This window comes from Phyllostomus discolor, chromosome 6 (assembly GCF_004126475.2).
Source record: "Phyllostomus discolor isolate MPI-MPIP mPhyDis1 chromosome 6, mPhyDis1.pri.v3, whole genome shotgun sequence".
Lineage (NCBI taxonomy): Eukaryota > Metazoa > Chordata > Mammalia > Chiroptera > Phyllostomidae > Phyllostomus > Phyllostomus discolor.
The window spans coordinates 116,259,596-116,277,821 of record NC_040908.2 but is presented as its reverse complement, the minus strand read 5'-3'; the positions used below and the strand labels follow the sequence as shown (position 1 = coordinate 116,277,821).

Sequence of the window (18,226 nt, the reverse complement as noted above, 5' to 3'; positions counted from 1 at the left end):
AGAGGCGGAAAGGCGGGAAGACAGTGGGGAGGCTGCTGCAGTGGTCTGGCAGCGAGATCACAGAGAGGGGTGGGCGCGTTTGAGAGACCAGCTGTATAGGGCAAAGGAGGCTCCAGGATCAAGATGGGTCACTGGCTAAGAAAGGGAGGCCTGTGGAAGGCGTTGCAGTGGAGAGGACATGGTTGGGCCTCCTGTAACACACCAACTGGGACACTGCCACCAACAGATACCTCGTCTTGAGAGCCGCGGCCACGCCCAGTGCCAGCTCACCTTCACCGCGAAGGACTTCCGCCCCGTCCACCCTCCCCATGCCCTGGAATGACAGCTCTGCTGCTCCCCGATCCTCTGACACACAGCTGTGTCCTCCTTCCATCCCCAGAGTCATCTCCAAAATGAACAACAGCAATCAGCAAGCAATCACTTGTATTCCCCTCATACAACACCCGAGTGTGCAGATAATGTTTATGATTGTTGCAAAAATGATGGCATGAAAATTGGGGCTCCTGCCAAAGAAAATGAGGAAAAAAACCTATTTAAAGAAATTCAAGTGGTTCTGACCCAATTTGAGGCTTCCTAAACTGGAGCTTGATAGGGAGGCCTGGGGAACCGTGGTTGCAGTGGAACTCCTCTGGAATCCATCCGCGTGAGTCCTGGGCACTAACACCGGGCAGCTTGCGGGCCTTTCACGCAAACCTTGGCTCCCAGCCAGCTTGGAGGAGGCCTCACGGAAGTTCTAGGTGACTTAAAGGGCACCCCAGGCAGAAAGGTCATGAACAAGAGGAGGCTCACAATGAAAAGCCATCACTGTTACCTTGTTCCAAGAAGTGGCTGCATCTCACACTGTGCCCAAGTCCTTATGAAGCCAATGGTTTCATTTAACCCATCCTCATAACTGTCCTGAAGAGTGGGTATTCTTAATCTCATTTTACAGAAGGAAAAAAATGGGGGGAAAAGTTAGGATCTCACAGCTAGTAAACAGCAAAACTGGGATTCTAGCCCATTTTGCTTAATTCAAAAGCCCACGATGGAGCTATATATTTTTTTTAAAAAAACACAGATGATAGTAAGTGTTGACAAGGATGTGCAGAAATTGGAACTCTCCGATACTGCTGGTGGGAACATAAAATGTTACAGACACCATAGAAAACAGTCTGGCAGGTCCTTAAATGGTTAAACATAGAGTTACAACATGATCCAACACCTACATATATGTCCAAGAGAAATGAAAACATGTATGCACACAGACATTTGAATGTTCATAGCAGCATTATTCATAATAGTAGAAAAGTGGACAGTACCCAAATGACCATCAGCTGATGCATGGACAAGTACAATGCGGGATGTCCATGCAGTGGACTGGTCTTTGGCGATAAAAAGTAGTGAAGCTCTGCAACGTGGAGGAACCTCGCACACATTAGGCTGAGAGAAAGAAGCCCAAGACCAAAGGCCACATATTGTATGATTCCACGCACATGACATGGGCAGAGTAGAAAAATTACAGAGAAAATAGGTCGGTGGTTGCCTAGGGCTGGGGGTTAGGGAGGAATATGGACTGACTTTAATGTGTAAGAATATTTGGGGGCAAATGATGACAATGTTCTCAAATTGTGGGGATGGTTGCATCACTCTGTAAATGTACTAAAAATCAGTGAATTATATACTGCTTCCAATGTGTGAATTTATATCCCCAAAATGTTATTTTTAAAAGCCCATGGTTGACTATTAAAAAAAAGAAAGAAAGAAAACCACCATGATCCTCTCAAGTGAAAGCATCCCGAATTGTTTTCATTCCTTCAGTAGATCTTGAGCCCCTGCTATGGTATGGGCTGGGCATGTAACTCTGGCAGCTTGTGACTAGGAGCTCCGAGTCTGGATGGAGAGATAAGATGTGGGCACAGATAAGCATGACATTGGGGTGAAGAAGCTGAGGGAACTTAAACAGGAGGATACTATTTCACACAACTGGGTTGGCAAAAATTTAAATTTGACATTACCACCCTGGCAACGATGCACAGCCCCAGGTATTCTTACACACTGCTCGAGGGAGAATAAATACATAGGCATAAATTGGAAAGAAGTTTGGCAGTGTTAGTAGAACTGAAAATACTGGTGCCCTATGGCCCTGCCGCTCCATGTACCCCTAGGGTGTTACCTGGATAGGCCCTTGCTTGTGGCACAAGGGGACACAAATAATGTCCACAGCAATGCAGCTCACACCAGAAGACTGGGACAAACCAAGTCTATTGATGAGAGAAACACTAAGTAAACTCTGCTATAGTGGTACCATGGATGATACACACTGTGTAAATTCCAACAAAATACAATGAACACAAAACTCAAAAACGTATGCACATGTAGTGAAAGTATAAAAAACAGGTGTGGGGATGATCAATACCGAATTCCCAACGCTGGTTGCTCCCCAGGAAGGAGAGGAATGAGACTGGGGGCACTGGGGTCTTCAATTGTATCCATCATGTTTCTTTTTAGAAGTCACTTGTGTTGTCTTATCTTTAAATTGAAATTTTATTGAGATAATTGTAGCTTCACATGCAGCTGTAAGAGACAATGCAGAGAGATTCCCTTACACACTTGCCCAGTGTTCCACACAGGTGACATCTTGCAAAGGCCTGACGTGCTATTGCCACCAGGATACTGATGGACAGAATCCACCGGTCCTGCTCAGGTGTCCCCAGTTTTACTTGTGTCCGTGTGTGCATGTGTTACGTTCTGTGCAATTTCATCACCTGCAGAGGCTCATGTAGTCCCCCATCACAGTCAAGGCACCAAACCATTCCTTCTCTGCAAGGACCCCTCATACTGCCCTCTTAGAACCTCAGCACTCCACTTCGACACCTTGCCCAGCCCCTAAACCCTCTCACTAAGCTGTTTGCCACTTTTAAAATCGTCATTTTAAAAATGTTATGTCAGTGGAGTCATATGGCATGTAATCTTTTGAGACTGGCTTTTTTTTTTAGCATAGCATAATTCCCTGGATATTCATCCGAGCTGTGGCAGGTGCCAGTAGTTCACTCCTTTTGGGGGCTGAGTGGTATTCTATGGTGTGAACATATCACGGTTTGTTTCATCATCTACTTTTGGAAAGACATCTGGACCAATTCCAGTTTGGGGCTATTACAATACCTAGTGTTTTAATTCTCCAATTGGGTGGTAGGTATTTGGATTTCCAATGTATTATTTATCCTATTTTTGATGCAAAGAATATTTTGTAATTGAAATAAAGAAAGGAAGGAGGAAGGAGATACCACTACTGCTGGCACAGCCTTGTGCAGCCACTGGGCTCAGAGAGAGGGCAGTGCAGAGTGCAGAGCTCAGGGGAACTGAGGCCGAGGCTCCGGGGGCTCCCGGCACGTTTGGTGTTTAGGAAGTGGGGCCTGGGCGTTTACTTGTTTGGTGGCCCTAAGCCTCACATGGGTGCTAGGAAGCCTGTCCGAGTCCTTTGGCCCATGGAGCAAGAGTTCAAGGGAACCTCCCATTTGGTTGTAGAGCCCTTTCCAAGGTCTGGGTGTGTGTGTGGGCTGCCCCAAAAGAAAATCACAAAGGAGGCAGAAGAAAAGGGGAGAGTGTTCACGGTAGACAGAATGAAACATGGCATTTTCCAAAGGCTGTTGAGGAAAATTCGAAATTGCAGCAGAGTGGCTGCCTGAACTGTGCTGGAATAGGGAACACCAGGGAAGGCAACAGAAAAGACTGGGAACTTTCTTCTTACCTGAAGTTAGAGCTGTGTGGAAATTCTGCTTCCAGTGGGTGGATAACGAGGCCCTGACACTATCAGTTGCTGCCAGGTGCAGGGCAGACAGGTGTTGCCCTGGCTTCCTGTGTGCCTCCTACACCCCCTCAATAGTCTTTGCCTGAATCCCTGCAAACACCAATTATGAATTTCTCAGTTCTGGGAAGAGCGTGGGGCAGTGACAGATTCATGCTACACACACCCACTGGGGGCTGCCTGTCATGCAGACCCCCTGTCCTCAGTAAGTCTCAGCTGGAACAGCCAGAAATGCCCCCGTGTGCCCAGAGAACTAGTGTGTGCTGAGAAGCCGGTGGGGGCTCTGTGGTCCCTCGGCGTGGTAGAGAGACAGGAACAAGGCCACAGCCTGGGCTGCTGCAGAGCCCCCTTACAGATGGGCCTGGGAGAATGAGAGGCATTCCGACAGAGTCAGGGCTCCATGGGGCTCTCACCCTGAGAGAAGAGCATGTGAGAGCCTAAGGGCCGGAAGAACTGGGATGACAGCTGTTCCCACTGCCGCAGCTAATAACGATACTACAGCTCAACCGAGAGCCCTAACTACGGGCCAGGCACTGTGCCGAGAGCTTTAAGTGTACTGCCCCACCATATCCTAACAACAGCATATTGTCATGTCAGTTTTACACTTGAGCTCACATGGCATAGGGTGGTTGAGACACTTGCTGCAGATGACACCTCTCAGAAAGAGAAGAGGTAGGATTTGAACCTAGAGCCCAAGCTCTTTGTTGTTAATGATAAACTCTTCTGAGGAAAAGGATAAACAGGGCCTTCTATGATACAAAGAAAAGTGTGGGTTTCCTCTGGAGGTCAGAGGGAAGCCACAACAAAATCACGAAGCAGACTGGGCCACAAGCAGACTTCTCTTTGAGGGACACTATCCAGGGCACTGTTTGAGGGCACTGCAAGTACCCTCCTTAACTTTTCTGAAGGCCCAACTCCTTGGTTTTATTGCTTTTCTTCTGAGCCTCTTCCTTATTTTCTATGTTACCACTTTGGCAAGCTAAAATTAAGCTTGTTTTAGAGAACTGGGCAATGCCCCTTTCTGTAATTGCAGGCATTGGGTGGGGGTCTAAGCCAGCACGTACAGGAAACATGCCCTCTCCAGAGTGTTCCAGACCCACTAAACTCATCATCCACTTTGGCTCTACCTCACCACTCTGACCTTCCCCTGGACGTGGCTGCATCATTACCCACCCCCGGCCTCCAAGACCAAATGCAAGTGCACGGAAGCCTGATGGCTGGTATTTCTCCAAGCAGGGATGCTGTCTTCCTTGAGGCTCCCAGGTCCCACCCACTGTGCTGGACCAGTGTCCAGGGCCTCTCTCCCTCTTAGATAGCCCCACACACGGAGGAGAAACGCTATGCCTTTCTAGCCAGTGGGTTCTAGCTTTCATGATAAGTCCTGACTCTGCCACTTGCCACCTGTGTGAGTTGCAGAAAGCCCGTGCCTGCTTGGGTCTAGGTTGGGAGGAGGTTGGATGAGAAGAGGTCAAAGGTCCCTGTAGCCCTGGGACTCTTCCTGGAGAACCCAGAGCGCCCGGGGCAGAGCACACCCTCAGGTCTCCAGCTGGGATGGCGACAACCACCCCGGGCTTGCAATGATGAGAGAACACACAGAAAAATACTGGCCAACTGCAACGTGCTTTACAAAGTGAGAGATTATCTTATTATTTAAAAACTAATTTAGTACTTCCAGACAACCTGCCTTTGCGTGTCTCTGTGTGTGTGTCTCCTGGGTGGTGGGGGGTGGGGTCTGAGGCTGGGGGAGGTGAGGGAGCTGCAGAGCATTTCTCCAGACCACGTCTGGATTTGCTAGGCCTGGGCCCCGACATGTCCTGAGCAGAGATAATAAACCAGCTCACACACGATTCCTCACCACACAAGACAGCCTGGTGGGGAAACAGCAGGTGCCAGAGACAAGGCCCCTCTGCCCGGCCTGGCAAAGCACAGCAGCACCTCCCATTCGCAGGGCCGGGCACTGCTGTCTGTGTGTCCACAATATGGAGGAGGTGACACCTAGTCACACCTGACCAGGATGGGCCCAAATGAGAGTTGGGCCGGCAGCGTCGCTGGGAGGATGATGGGGGAAAAGACACGGATGTGCCCGCTGCTGGAAAGCAGGGATCTCCCCTCCCTTCCTCATGCCAGGCACTGGGATTCAGACTTGAATGAGCCTCTGACCTTGTCCTCGAGAAGATGCAGTAACGGCAGAGTGGATGTCAGCTCGGGGTTGAAAGTCAAGCAGGGCGAGCTGCTGGTTGCCCTGCAATTCAGAGGTCTGGGGCAACATCCTAACTTTTCCCAGCCTCAGTTTCCTCGTCTATAACATGAAGTTGTGAGGGTTAAGTGTGATAACACAGTAAAACAACACATTATTTAATGATGGTGTTAGTTACGATTTTCGGGGGGAGGAAATTAATTGTTCCACATATATGTAATGAGGGTCTGTCGTGTGCCAGGCATCATCCTAAGCTATGCAGGACCCCACTGGGGCACAAGTGAGGACACTGATGAAGGGAAGAGCCGCCCGCCCTTCCTTTCCCAACTCTCCCTGCTGTCCTCCGCCCCCTCCTTTCACAGGCTACTCCCTTCTATACCTGGCTGGTCTGAGGCCAGCCGTTTCTTCCCTACGTGGTGGTACAGGGGCCTCAGAGGCCAGGAGCTCAAGTCGAGGCCCCGGAATTAACTTGCAACCCACTGGAAAATCTCACTCTCTCCCCTTAAGAGACAATCACTAATAAGATTTAACTCCACCTGGATGTCTCGGCTTCCCTGACATTAATTGCTCCAAACAGGTTGATTATTAATTGTGCCTCTGAAAGATGAACCAGATGGACCAAGCATCCGGTCTCTCTCTTAGTGAAGTCCAAGAGCTCCTGGGACACACAACACATTCGTGTGGTCCTCGGGAGAAGAATTCTCCTACGTGTGTTGTTCACGGCGGTAACTGCCTGAAAACAGCTCCCTCAGCAAGTGCCATCAGCACTGGACCCCTCTGGAACAAGTGTGTGTTGGGCTGGATGGTGGCAGGGAACTCACACCTAACAACATACATTTACATGCATGATTTTATTTAACCCTCAGAACAACTTTGTGAGGGGAGGTGTTATCATCCCATTTCACAGATGAGAACACTGAGGCACAGAGAGACTAATATGTCTAAGATTATACAGGTTATTAAATGAAGGAGACAGCTGTGAGCTTAGGTCTATCTAGCTCCAATGCTACTGCTCATTCAGTTACATGGGTGATTCTCAGCCTTTCTTTTTCACTGTAACCCACTCACCCCACCCTGCCAAAAAGCTTTCATAGATATTTTCCCCCCAATATCCATCTTTCCTATGAAATTTTAATACTGAAATATACAGTATATTTGTTTATGTACTGTGGCCCTTTGGAGGACCACAAATCATTAGAATAACTAAGACTTTCTCACCTCCAGCTTCTTGAAACCAGCCTTTCCCCCTTGAAAAATAGTAGCCATGTTGAAAATGCATACATCATACTAGCGGTTCTCAAAGCCTTGTCCTCTGAGTGCAAGAGGGAAATGCTTACCCACAGACTAAGACCAGGAAAGGAAAAGCAGTTGGACCATTTCTTCTTGAGTGGAGGATTGATGTTTTCTTTTGAGAGTCTGGTGATTTGATCCTTTCCCCACGCAACCCTGGATTTGCTACCTATTCCTTATACTTGAGATTCACTTTCCACTTCCTATGGAAAGCCTGCTTAGACACTCCCACATGAGGCTGGGTTGGCCTCTTTGTCCTCCAGTTTCATTCTGCCAGCAGTGATCATGGTCCATATAAGTGCCCTTGTACACAAGGCAAAGGGCTGTGGTTTATCCATCTCTGTACCCCTAAGCCTAACATGGGCACAGCCTGTAGTAGGTGCTCAGTGAATGCCTGTGCAATGAATGAACAATGGGCAAGTGCAGTCCTGGACCACGTCTGGGGTGGCTGGATCACAGCAGCAGCGTGGAGGGGTGCCTTCAGAATGTGGTACCTTCTGGGCACATTTTACACACATGAGTTTTCATCTGGCATCATCTATAGGTGATGTGCTAGGTCAACATCCCTGTGAGGCTGAGACAAACACAAGCTGAGAACTCGGAAGAGTGATGGGGTGACGCTGAGAGACAGGGACTGGCTTATGGCACGGAAACTTCCCTGCAGCTCTCCTGGTTTGCTGAGTAGGCCTTGACGGTAAACTGCCAAAGAGTAACAACCAGGAAAACCACAGCTTGTGAAATCCCATGTTCACACCCACGAAGGGCAGTGATGACCACGTTAGACTTCTATTTCCAGGACTGTGGCTGCCATCACCCTAAAGAATTCCCCTAATGCAGGACATGGAAAACTATCACATTAGGAAAAAAACCTTACTTTTAAAAATAGAGCTGTGCTGTCAAGAACAGAAGGAAACCCTCAGAGGCCACAATCACCACAGGAGAACATGAATCCATAGGGGTTCCCAAGCACTGAGCAGGTGACAGCCCTGAGGGCATCTGCCAGTCCTTGGTGATCTGGGGGTTTTAGTATTAAAGGGCCAACAAAAGAGGCAGAGTCAACGTCCTTCAAAAGGCAGAATTCAAACTGAGATCCTCACTTGGGGCTAGGACTCTGAAAGGATACATTTCCACCTTGATGAAAAGGGTGAGTAAGAAACAAACAAGTCCCACCCCACAGCAGGAGACAGGGAGACAACCTGACCCTGGGGCTGGGCAGAGGGGGATTCCCAGTCACACCCTGGCCCTCACATGAGCCTCTCACTAGGATACATGTCACCTCGTGGCCAGAAAACAAACCTGCATCCAAGCTGAGCATTTAACTTAAAGTGACCACAAGTTGGTGGTCCTCTGGCCACCTGGCAAAAGCAAATGCAAATCCTTTCTGGAGCAATGCGTTTCCAACTCAGGCGTTAAAGAAGTACCACAGAGGTTTAACAGCCATGAACCCACAGTTTAGAAAAAGCACAGAATGCGTGGGAAACAAGCCACCATGAGCGAGAGACAGGAGAACAATGAACACATGAGTCAGACTGATGAAAAATGCCACAGGCACTGACATGATCAGACTCAGAACATGAAATAAATGTGTATATTTAAAATATATATGGGCAGTGACAGTGTAAACAAAGAATGGACTATCAACAGAGATACAGCAGAGTGCGAGCTCACCAACTAAAACTCGTAGGAATGAGACTGATGGGTGGGCTTCTTGAGACTGTTCTAAATACGGCTGGCAGTGTCAGAATGAAGCCTGGGGTCGGGATCCAAGAACTGAAATGCTGTGTGACCTGGGCCAATCCCTGCCTGCCTCTGGGCCTCCGTTTCCTCACCCGAGTATGAGAGGGCACAACTAGATTGCCTCGCAAGCCCAGTTCTATAGACTGATATTTTATAATACGTATCTATAGATCACGTCCACTGGGTGCCTGTTTTTCTGTGCCACACCTGATTATGAGCATTTCACAGGATTTTATCATCCTTACTCTAGCCGACTGAGGTAGGGGCTCTTATTACAATATGTCCATTTTACATATTAGAAAACTGAAGCACAGAGAGATAAAGTACCTTGCCCAGAGCCTGTGAGCCAGGCTTGGATCCCACTGGTCTGACTGCAGAGCCTGCGCTGACCCACTGCACCATACATCCTCCGACTTGCTTGACTCCTAACATCTGGGATTCCAGCTCCAGGATCCTCTGACCTACCCGGAGTCTCCCAGAGGAAGGGCTGCTCAATGGCCAGCATGGACTGTTGATAGCAACCGGAATGGGGTGGCAAGGACACAGTGAAGCTAACTTTCAATGGCAAATATTATTGGGTTGGCCAGAAAGTCTGTTACGTTTTTCCCATAAAATAAAAGACACATTTTTCATTTTCACCAATAACTTTACTAATTTGAATATTTTGAGTATGTTGGCACTATTCTTCAATATTAAAATGGTTGCACAAAAATTCACCAAGTTTGATAAGTGTTTTTAAAAATGCATGCTGATGTGACAGTTGTTACAATACAACCTAACAAAATTGTTTCAAATGAAGTTAAAGACAACTAAGCACTACTAGAGCTGTGATATGAAAAAAACATAACAGAGTTTTTGGCCAACCCAATATTAAGTACATCCTATGAGCAAGACCTGTGCTTATTTTAGACAAGAGCTATTTATGACAGAATAGCACACAGTGACAGATTGCTGGGGCTGACTTTCTGAATGGCCATTTCTGGAAAATTTTTCATTCTGAGAGCACTTCCCTGTGCCTTAGTTTCCTCATGTGTTAAATGGGGATGACAGTGCCTGACATCATTGGGTTGTTGTCAGGATTAAATGAGCTAATACAAGTCAGGTGTGTAGTGAGTGCATCATAAATGGTAAATCTTCCTGTTGTTGCTCTTGTTATTATTTTCAACCTAGTGGGAAGGAGTTGCACTTTGCAGCAGATGACCTGAATTCAGCTCCAGGCTCCCCCACTTCCCAGCTGTGTGACTTGAAGCCAGTGACCCTCTCTGAGTCTCCACAGCCCCATCTGTGAATCAGAAATAACAATGCTGGCCCCACGAGTAGCTGTGAGGGTTAAATGGACTGTGAAATGCCTAGTGCAGTGGCTGACATATAATAGGTACTCAACAAATGTCTGTTCTCACCCGTGGAATGTTTTCTGCACACTCGGCTTTTCTACTATGGTTAGAACCTAAAGAGGCACAAGATTCTGTGCTTATTGATATTGACTTATGGCTTTTTTCCACCAAGAGAGCTTTCACAAAATCATTGTGGGGGGGGGGTGGAAGATACCTAAATGCATCCATTTCACAGCAGGTAGGTCAAGGCAATACAGTGATAGAGGTCCACAGACTTAGGAAAAAGGCCTTCACGCCGTTGCCTTGACTGCTTTGGTGGAACTGGCCACTTAGATAGGAAGATGAAGATGCAGTTAGTGACAGAAAGCAAGCCCTACCATTACGAGGATTTGGTCATTAGACCACCAAGGGTAATGACATTGACCTTCCCATTTGAAAATTAACCAGGCACGTGGCTTGTAAATGGCTCTGTGATCATTTTGTGTAGTTCACCCAGGACTATACAGCAGCACCCCTCTGAGGATGGCAGACAGGTAAATAAGGGTCGGAAGGGAAGCAATACCCATAGCAGTGGCCATGTCCTTCTCCCAACCTCACCTGTGCAGGCCCTGGGGAAGGACAGAGTTCTACCCCTGCTTCCCAAGGCATTGGAGGCTGGGGCCAGACATGGTTCCCTTGAAGGGATTCTTTTTTTGAACCAATAGAAAACTCTTGGGTTTCAAGCTTAATCCTTGGTCCTTTTGGAACTCATCTTAGGTCACCTGCTCTTTCTTCTCTCCCCCTGCCCCCAAGACCGTCTGTGTGTTCACTCAGCCCAGGAACATTGAGTAAGCAGATTTTGGGTGCTGGAAGATGACGGTGGCATTGCAGGGAGGGTGGCGGGCATTCCAGGTGCTCTGAGTGAAGGCTGAAGGTGGAAACTCAGGGAGGGCAGAGGAGCCTTGGAGGATAGAAAATGGGCTGAGAAGAAAAGAGCTGACACCAGCACAAGGATGTCAGTGGCCACAAAAGTCTGCCAGGCTGTCACACCTCATCAGTCGGAACATAGTGCCCACTTGGGAACGGACTCAGCATTTTCTCTCTGGGTGAAGGACAGCGGGATGTTCCCAAACAGACCTGGGTCCAAAGCCCAGCTCCACCGTCCACTAGGACATCTATGCCCCCGAGCAAGACACATGTCTGTCTGATCACTGGGAAGATGGGGATTTTCCTATCTCAGTGTCAAAAGCAGACAGGTGTCCTAAAGATGGTAAAACATGAACATACCTTTCACAGAAACTAATCCACTGTACGGGTCCATTAAACGTTCATTTATCCTTGCTTTACTGACGTAATTGTCACCATATGTGACAATACAGTCCTAGCCTCATAAGCCTTTATTTGCTTATTCAATGTTTACGTAAGGACTAGGATGTCGCATTTAAAATTATTTCTCCAGCCCTGGCTGGCGTAGCTCAGTGGATTGAGCTCGGGCTGCAAACCAGCCATCACAGGTTCGATTCCCAGTCAGGGCACATGCCTAGGTTGCAGGCCATGGCTCCCAGCAACCGCACATTGATGTTTTTCTCTCTCTTTCTCTCTCCCTTCCCTCTCTAAAAATAAATAAATACAATCTTTAAAAAAATAAAATTATTTCTCCAACCGGATCCAGAAAAACGATGTATCTGTCCCAAGCCCTCTGGCCTCCCAGGCTCCCAGCACCTGTGAGGACAGACAGTCCTGTCCAGGCCTGAGCACTCAGTATTCTCTCAGTCAGTAATAACTGTAGTTAATGGGAACTCAGGTTAATATCTCCATTGTGGCCATGTCTTCCATGAAAAGTAAGCAATACACAAGTGCAGATTACTGATTGTCTTCTCTGTGCAGAGATGCAGCCAAGGTTGACTCCAAAAGGGCAGAACAAACAAGCAGCATTGCTGTTTCTATTCAACTTTCCAATCAGCTAAAGAGTATATTTGGAAAGATATGATAGAAACACATTTTAAAAAGAGGAGTACGCAGCAGTAAACACTCTAGGTCACATTAATGGTGCCAAGTTCATGTAAAGTCATGAGAAAAGGAATCATGGGCTTTAGAAGTAGAATGGCTCGCTTTTGAATCCCAGCCCTGACACTTACTAGCAAGGTGTCCTTGGTGGAGGGGATGCCTCAGTTTATTCATCTGTAAAATGGGAAGATACCACCTAACTGCTGTGACAACTAGATAACATGGTAAATGCCCGGCATGTAGTTAGTGCTCAATTAGCTGTTAGTCTCGTTCCTCCTTCTTTTCCTCATTCCCCCTTCTTTTCCAGATAACTGGTAATACTTGATTCACTAGTGAATTAGAATTAGTAGTGGATGACTTTATCTGCATGTGGGTGACCACAGTATTCTGTACATACTAATTTGAATACCATCAGGTAAATGCTTGTGCAAAAGCCTTCAACATCTTTCTTCTCATTTCTTAAACAAGAATAACAAAGCCCTGACTGGCATAGCTCAGTAGGTTGGCTGTCACCCGGAAGGTGAAGGGTCATGGGTTCAATTCTGGACCAGGGCACTTGCCTGGGTTGCGGTCCCAGTCCCCGGTCAGTCAGGGCATGTGTGAGAGGCAACCAAATGATGTTTCTCTCTCCTATTGATGTTTCTCTCTTTCTCCTCCCTTCCCCACTCTTTGGTTGCAAAGTTTGTGCTCGTGAGATACACAAAGGTGCTGCTATGGGGGAGGGCTTATCCCGGCCTTGGGGAGGTTAAGGGTGGCAAGAGAGGCTATACAGAGGCAGTTACACCTAAATAAACCTTAAAGTGAGAGGAGGGTTTTGACAAGTAGACTAAGATGGCAGAGAGTATTCTGAGCTGGAAGAATATCGTATGCAATGTCCCCAGGGCAGGCAGGCTTCACTGGGGAGAATCCCAGTCCCCTCACCACTAAGCCTGTCCTCACTGCCCTTCCTCTCATCCAGACTCACAGTGACTTCTCCCCCGCTCCCTGCTGAACCTTGCATCACGGCTCTCACCTCTTGCACCCACAGTTTTCAAGGTGTGGCCTGGGGATCGCTGCCTGTCCCAGACATCCTTCCAGAATATCTGTGAGGTCAAAACTAGTTATAATAATGTTATGCCATTATCTGCCCTTTTCATCCCAACTCTCTCATGAATATATGGTGGAGTCTCCAGATCGAAGGCAGAAGCAGAAATATCGTCTATTAAGCCAACTGTGAAAGAGATTTGACAAAATGTAAAATGACATCCCATTCCTTTCTGCTTATTTTGGAAAAGTCAGTTTTTATCAAAGTGTGTTCTTTATGGTAAGGTAGGGGTCTATCGCCATTATTTTATAAGCTATCAATAACAAATTTAGTGGTTTTTTTTCAGTGCTAATGACTAGTATGGCAATTTTTTTTATAATGGTGATTTATTGGTTAATACATTAATCCTGGTTTTAAAGATTTTATTTATTTTTGAAGAGAGGGGAAGGGAGGGAGAAAGGGAGGGAGAGAAACATCAATGTGTGGTTGCCTCTCACGTGGCCCCCACTGGGGACCTGGCCTGCAACCCAGGCATGTGCCCTGACTGGGAATTGAACTGGTGACCCTTTGGTTCACAGCCCATGCTCAATCCACTGAGCTACTCCAGCCAGGGCTAGTATGACAAGTTTTAATAGATATAATCCACATAAACAAAAACTCTTTGGAGTCCTGAATAATTTTCAAGAGTAAGACAGGGCTGTGGAACCAGAGAGCTGGAGACACTGCTTTAGGACACGCTGTGAACTGGCAGGAGAGGGCCAAGTGTGCAACTGGCCCTTCTTGGACGGCAGCTCCTGCCCATGACTGGGAGACCGGGCAGCCTGTCTCTGGGTGGGCCTTTCTGTCGTGCCCACTATTCCCTGTGGCTCCCTCCCCTTCCCTTCCTGTGAAAACCCTCAATGGCAGCCCCATTTCTCTCCTGGCTGTCACCTCCTCCCAGGCTCGGGAGAACTGTGCTCAGGAGGCTTTGGTGTTAGGACACCAGGGCCCAAACAGATGATTCAAAGTCTCTGATTTGCATTTGCCTGATGGCTAAAAATGTTGGGTACCTTTTTATGTGCTTACGGCCCACTTCTGTATTTTCTTTGGAGAAATGTCTATTCAAACTCTCTGCCGATTTTCAAATTAGGCTGTATGTCCTTTTATTGATGAGTTATAAGAGTTCTTTATGTATTGTGGATACAAATCTTTTATCAGACCTCCTAAGGTCATGAACATTTGGGCCTATGTTTTCTTCTAAGGGTTTAGAGTTTTAGCTCTTCAGTTTAGGTCAATGACCCATATTGAGTGAATTTTTGTATTTGGTGTGAGGAAGGGGTCCATCTTTATGCTTGTCTGCATGCATATATCCGGCTGTCCCAGCACCCTGTGTGAAGAGATGGCTCAATGTCTCTGAGCCTCAGTCACCTCTTCCCTAAAATGAGTGTTAAGAGACCAACTTGCAGGGTGCCATGAACATCTGAGGTAGAAAAAGTACCTCATGAGGGGGTTCCCTCGCACACAGCACACAATCGATGCCTGTACCTGAAGGAATGGACAATGGACTTGAAAGTTCTCTGACACTGGTCCTCATCACTGCCATGTGACCCGAGCTTTTCCATCCCTAAATGTCTTTAACGTTCACGGTCTCATGTGCTTGCCACATGAGCCCTGAGCCACTCCTCAGGAACCCCTTTTCTGGGTGGCCCTGATAATCTCCCCCCCCCCCCCTTTTTTCTCCAGTACTTTCTACCTGAATTTTGCATTAAACATTCTTGGTCTTAACTATGTAATCAATTTACAGTTGTTAACCCACTCAAATCTTTTTTGGCAAGTAGGTGGGAAGGCATAAATGAATGAGTCAATCGATTAAAAGGTCCCTGACTTAAAGTTAGAACAGTGAAGCCCCTACAGCGGCCACACAGGGCACCCCACCCAGAGGAGTTGGAGTGGGGGAGGGCCCGTGTGACGCCACCTCCAGCGCTGTCTGCACTCTGCCCCACCCCCGCCCACTCCGGAGACATCCTGGTGAATCGCATCTCCCTCCTCTGTGGTGTTTGCAACACCTCCCAATTTAGTTTTCTCTCTGAATTTCATTAGTGTCCCATTTGCCTAGTCTTCCTGATCTATCAGGCAGCTGTGAAGCAGGAAGAGACTGACTTGGCAACAGGGGCTCCTGCTTCCTGGCTGAGCATGAGAGGGACACGCACAGGAAGAGAACAGGGCCTCTAGGCTGCAGTTCCAGATGGTGCTCTGGCCCACAGGATGCACAGTAACCATGCCTCACTGTGCACCAGGTCTGGGGGCCCAGAGAAGAGGAGCTGTGCTTGCCCTGGAAAGCCCCAGCCTCACAGGGACAGATGGATAATGCCTGCTCATGTGCTGTGGGGACTTCACCCTCTGGGCAGGCAGAATGAGTGAGAAGGATGAGGGAGTCAGTGCAGAGGGAAAGGCAGAGGGGACATTAGGAAGAGGGAACGTTGTTAGTAAAGACAGGATGGTATGGACAATGTAGTGTAGACAAGTGACAATAAGGAATTAGTTGTGCAATTATTTGTTCACTGTTTACTCATTCAGTGCATATTTACTGAGTGTCTGCTGTGCAGTAGGCCATGCTCCAGGCACAAGAACACTGAGGGCAATAACACCAAGTCAGTCCCTGCCCTCATGGAACTTCCGTTCCAATGGGAGAAGATGAGAAATAGACAATTAAACTTACAGTGTAATATCTACTGCATCAGGTGGAGAGAAACACTATGTAGAAAAGATCGAGTGGAAGGGGGCACGGGAAGAACTTGGCTGGGGAGACGCTCCCTGTAGAGGGTGGTCAGGGCAGGCCTGCTGCCCCCACCTCCACTGCGTCTGCCTTGCTCACACCCTGGCCTCCTGACGCTCCTTGAACAGAAAACACACTTGAGCACAGGACCTTTAAGTCCCATGAGGGCTCTGCTGACTTGGATGGAGACTTACAGGTCTGTTCACCGCTGTTCCCTCTGCCTGAAGAGCTTGTCCTGAGACTGGAAAAAAAAGGCTTGAGTGCCATATGCCCCAAGGCAGGAGCGTGTTCACGGTTCAAGAAACAGCAACGAGGCCCACGTCGCTGGTAGGTCACTGTGAGGCCTTCAGCCCTTCCTCTGCATGAGGTGCGGAGCCACTGGAGGGTGCAGGGCAGAGGGGCCAATCTGATCAGACTCGTGTTTTAACAGACACCTCGGTGCCAGAACCTGGGAGGGGAGGGTGGTAGCAGAGCCCCAGGAGGACGTGACTGTGATAAGCCAAGCCTGAGAAAGAAGCTTGGACCAGTGTGGGGCAGAGGAGGGGTCACATGTGCTGAGGAGGGGAGAGAAGTGACGGAGTCAGTATAGATAGAGCACAGAGTACAAGGGGAGAGATGGAGGGGGGCAAGAGACAGGAGAGAAAAGGGACCACATTCTAGACAGAAGAACCCACCTTTGCCAAGGCTCAGATTCAAACCTATTCTGTCAGATTCAGACCCTGCCCTCTATGTTTCTGCAGCGTCCTCTCTCCATCCTGGACTTTAACAAGTCTTGCTCTGGGTCCAGCTACATGGGCAGCCCAAACAAGGGGATGAAGGGCAACATGTCTGGGCTCCAAGCAGCTCCCACTGTCAGGGAGAGCTGTGTTCTCGTGTTGTGATACTCATAGGATGTCAGGGGGACCAGAGACAGAAAGTCCTGGACGGGTGACTTAGAGCAGAAAGAGACCACATTCAGGGCTAGCCAACCTTGTGGCGTCTCTGGGCCACAATGGCAGAAGAGCTGTCTTGGGCCATGCATTAAATATACAAACACTAACAAAAGCTGATGAGCAAAAAAAAAAGGTTTTAAGTAAATTTACGATTTTGTGTTGGGTCGCATTCATAGCCATCCTGGGCCTCATGTGGCCTGTGGGCTGTGGATTGGACACCCCTGGTTAGATGTAGTAGGGGGAACAAAATTCTTTTTTTTTTTTTAATTTTAATTTTCACATCATCACCAGTGAGCATGGATGGGCTGCAAGAGTCACTTTCAGCTTAGTTATCTTCCTTCGATAAGTGAACCTCAGTTTTCTTATCTTAAAAATGGAATTGTAAGAACTACCTCAAGAGCTTGTGGAAGATATAAATAAATCAAGTACGTGGCAAGATGCCTTAATAAACATGAGACCATTTTGCCTCTCCCTCTCTATGAAGTTCGGAATCTTAATAGATTTCTTCAGAGAACCGTGTGTCTCCACCATTGAGCATGCATTCCCGTTTGTAGTTATACATTCTCTGCAAGCAGAGGCTACCTTTGTTTTGTTCCCTGTTATATCCCCAGGGCCTAGCATAGTCTTGGGCCTGTGGCTTTCATTTAATACATCTTTGCTGAACAGCTAAATATCAATAAGTGATTTAATCAGGTTATAACAGGCCTGGGCTCCAGCTCTCTCTAGCTGGGAGACCTCAGATAAGATGGTTCATTTCTCTAAGCCTCAGTTTCCTTACTTGTAAAATGGAAATAATACCTACCATGGAAGCGGCAGCTACTGCTCATTGAATAACCATGTGTTCCCCACATTTCCCGGAGCCCTAGAGATCAGGCAGGAACATGTGACCAGTTCTGGCCCATGGGCTGTGCATTGCTTCCAGACTGATGCATTTAAGAGTCAGTGCTTAGCCTTCCAGTGATCTCTTCTCTGCTGCAGAGACTAAGACGGCCCCATGTTCCAGATGGCACACCTAAAATTTGGCCGAGCATTCACCAGTCCACTGCTGAGTTGCTAGGTGGAGCAGAACCCTCCATCCACCTCAGTTAGACACATAGCATGAGCATGAAATAAACCTTTGCTGTGTTAAGTCACCGAGATTCTGGAGTGAATTTATTACTGCAGCATAACTGAGCCTAGCAAGACTC

At 47.8% G+C, this 18,226-nt stretch overlaps 1 protein-coding gene across 6 annotated transcripts in view; it reads right to left on the bottom strand.

Moving 5' to 3' along the window:
- Window positions 1–18,226, bottom strand: part of TENM4 (teneurin transmembrane protein 4) — a 736,252-nt gene that overhangs the window by 486,137 nt on the left and 231,889 nt on the right. The gene's annotated exons all lie outside the window — the stretch shown is intronic.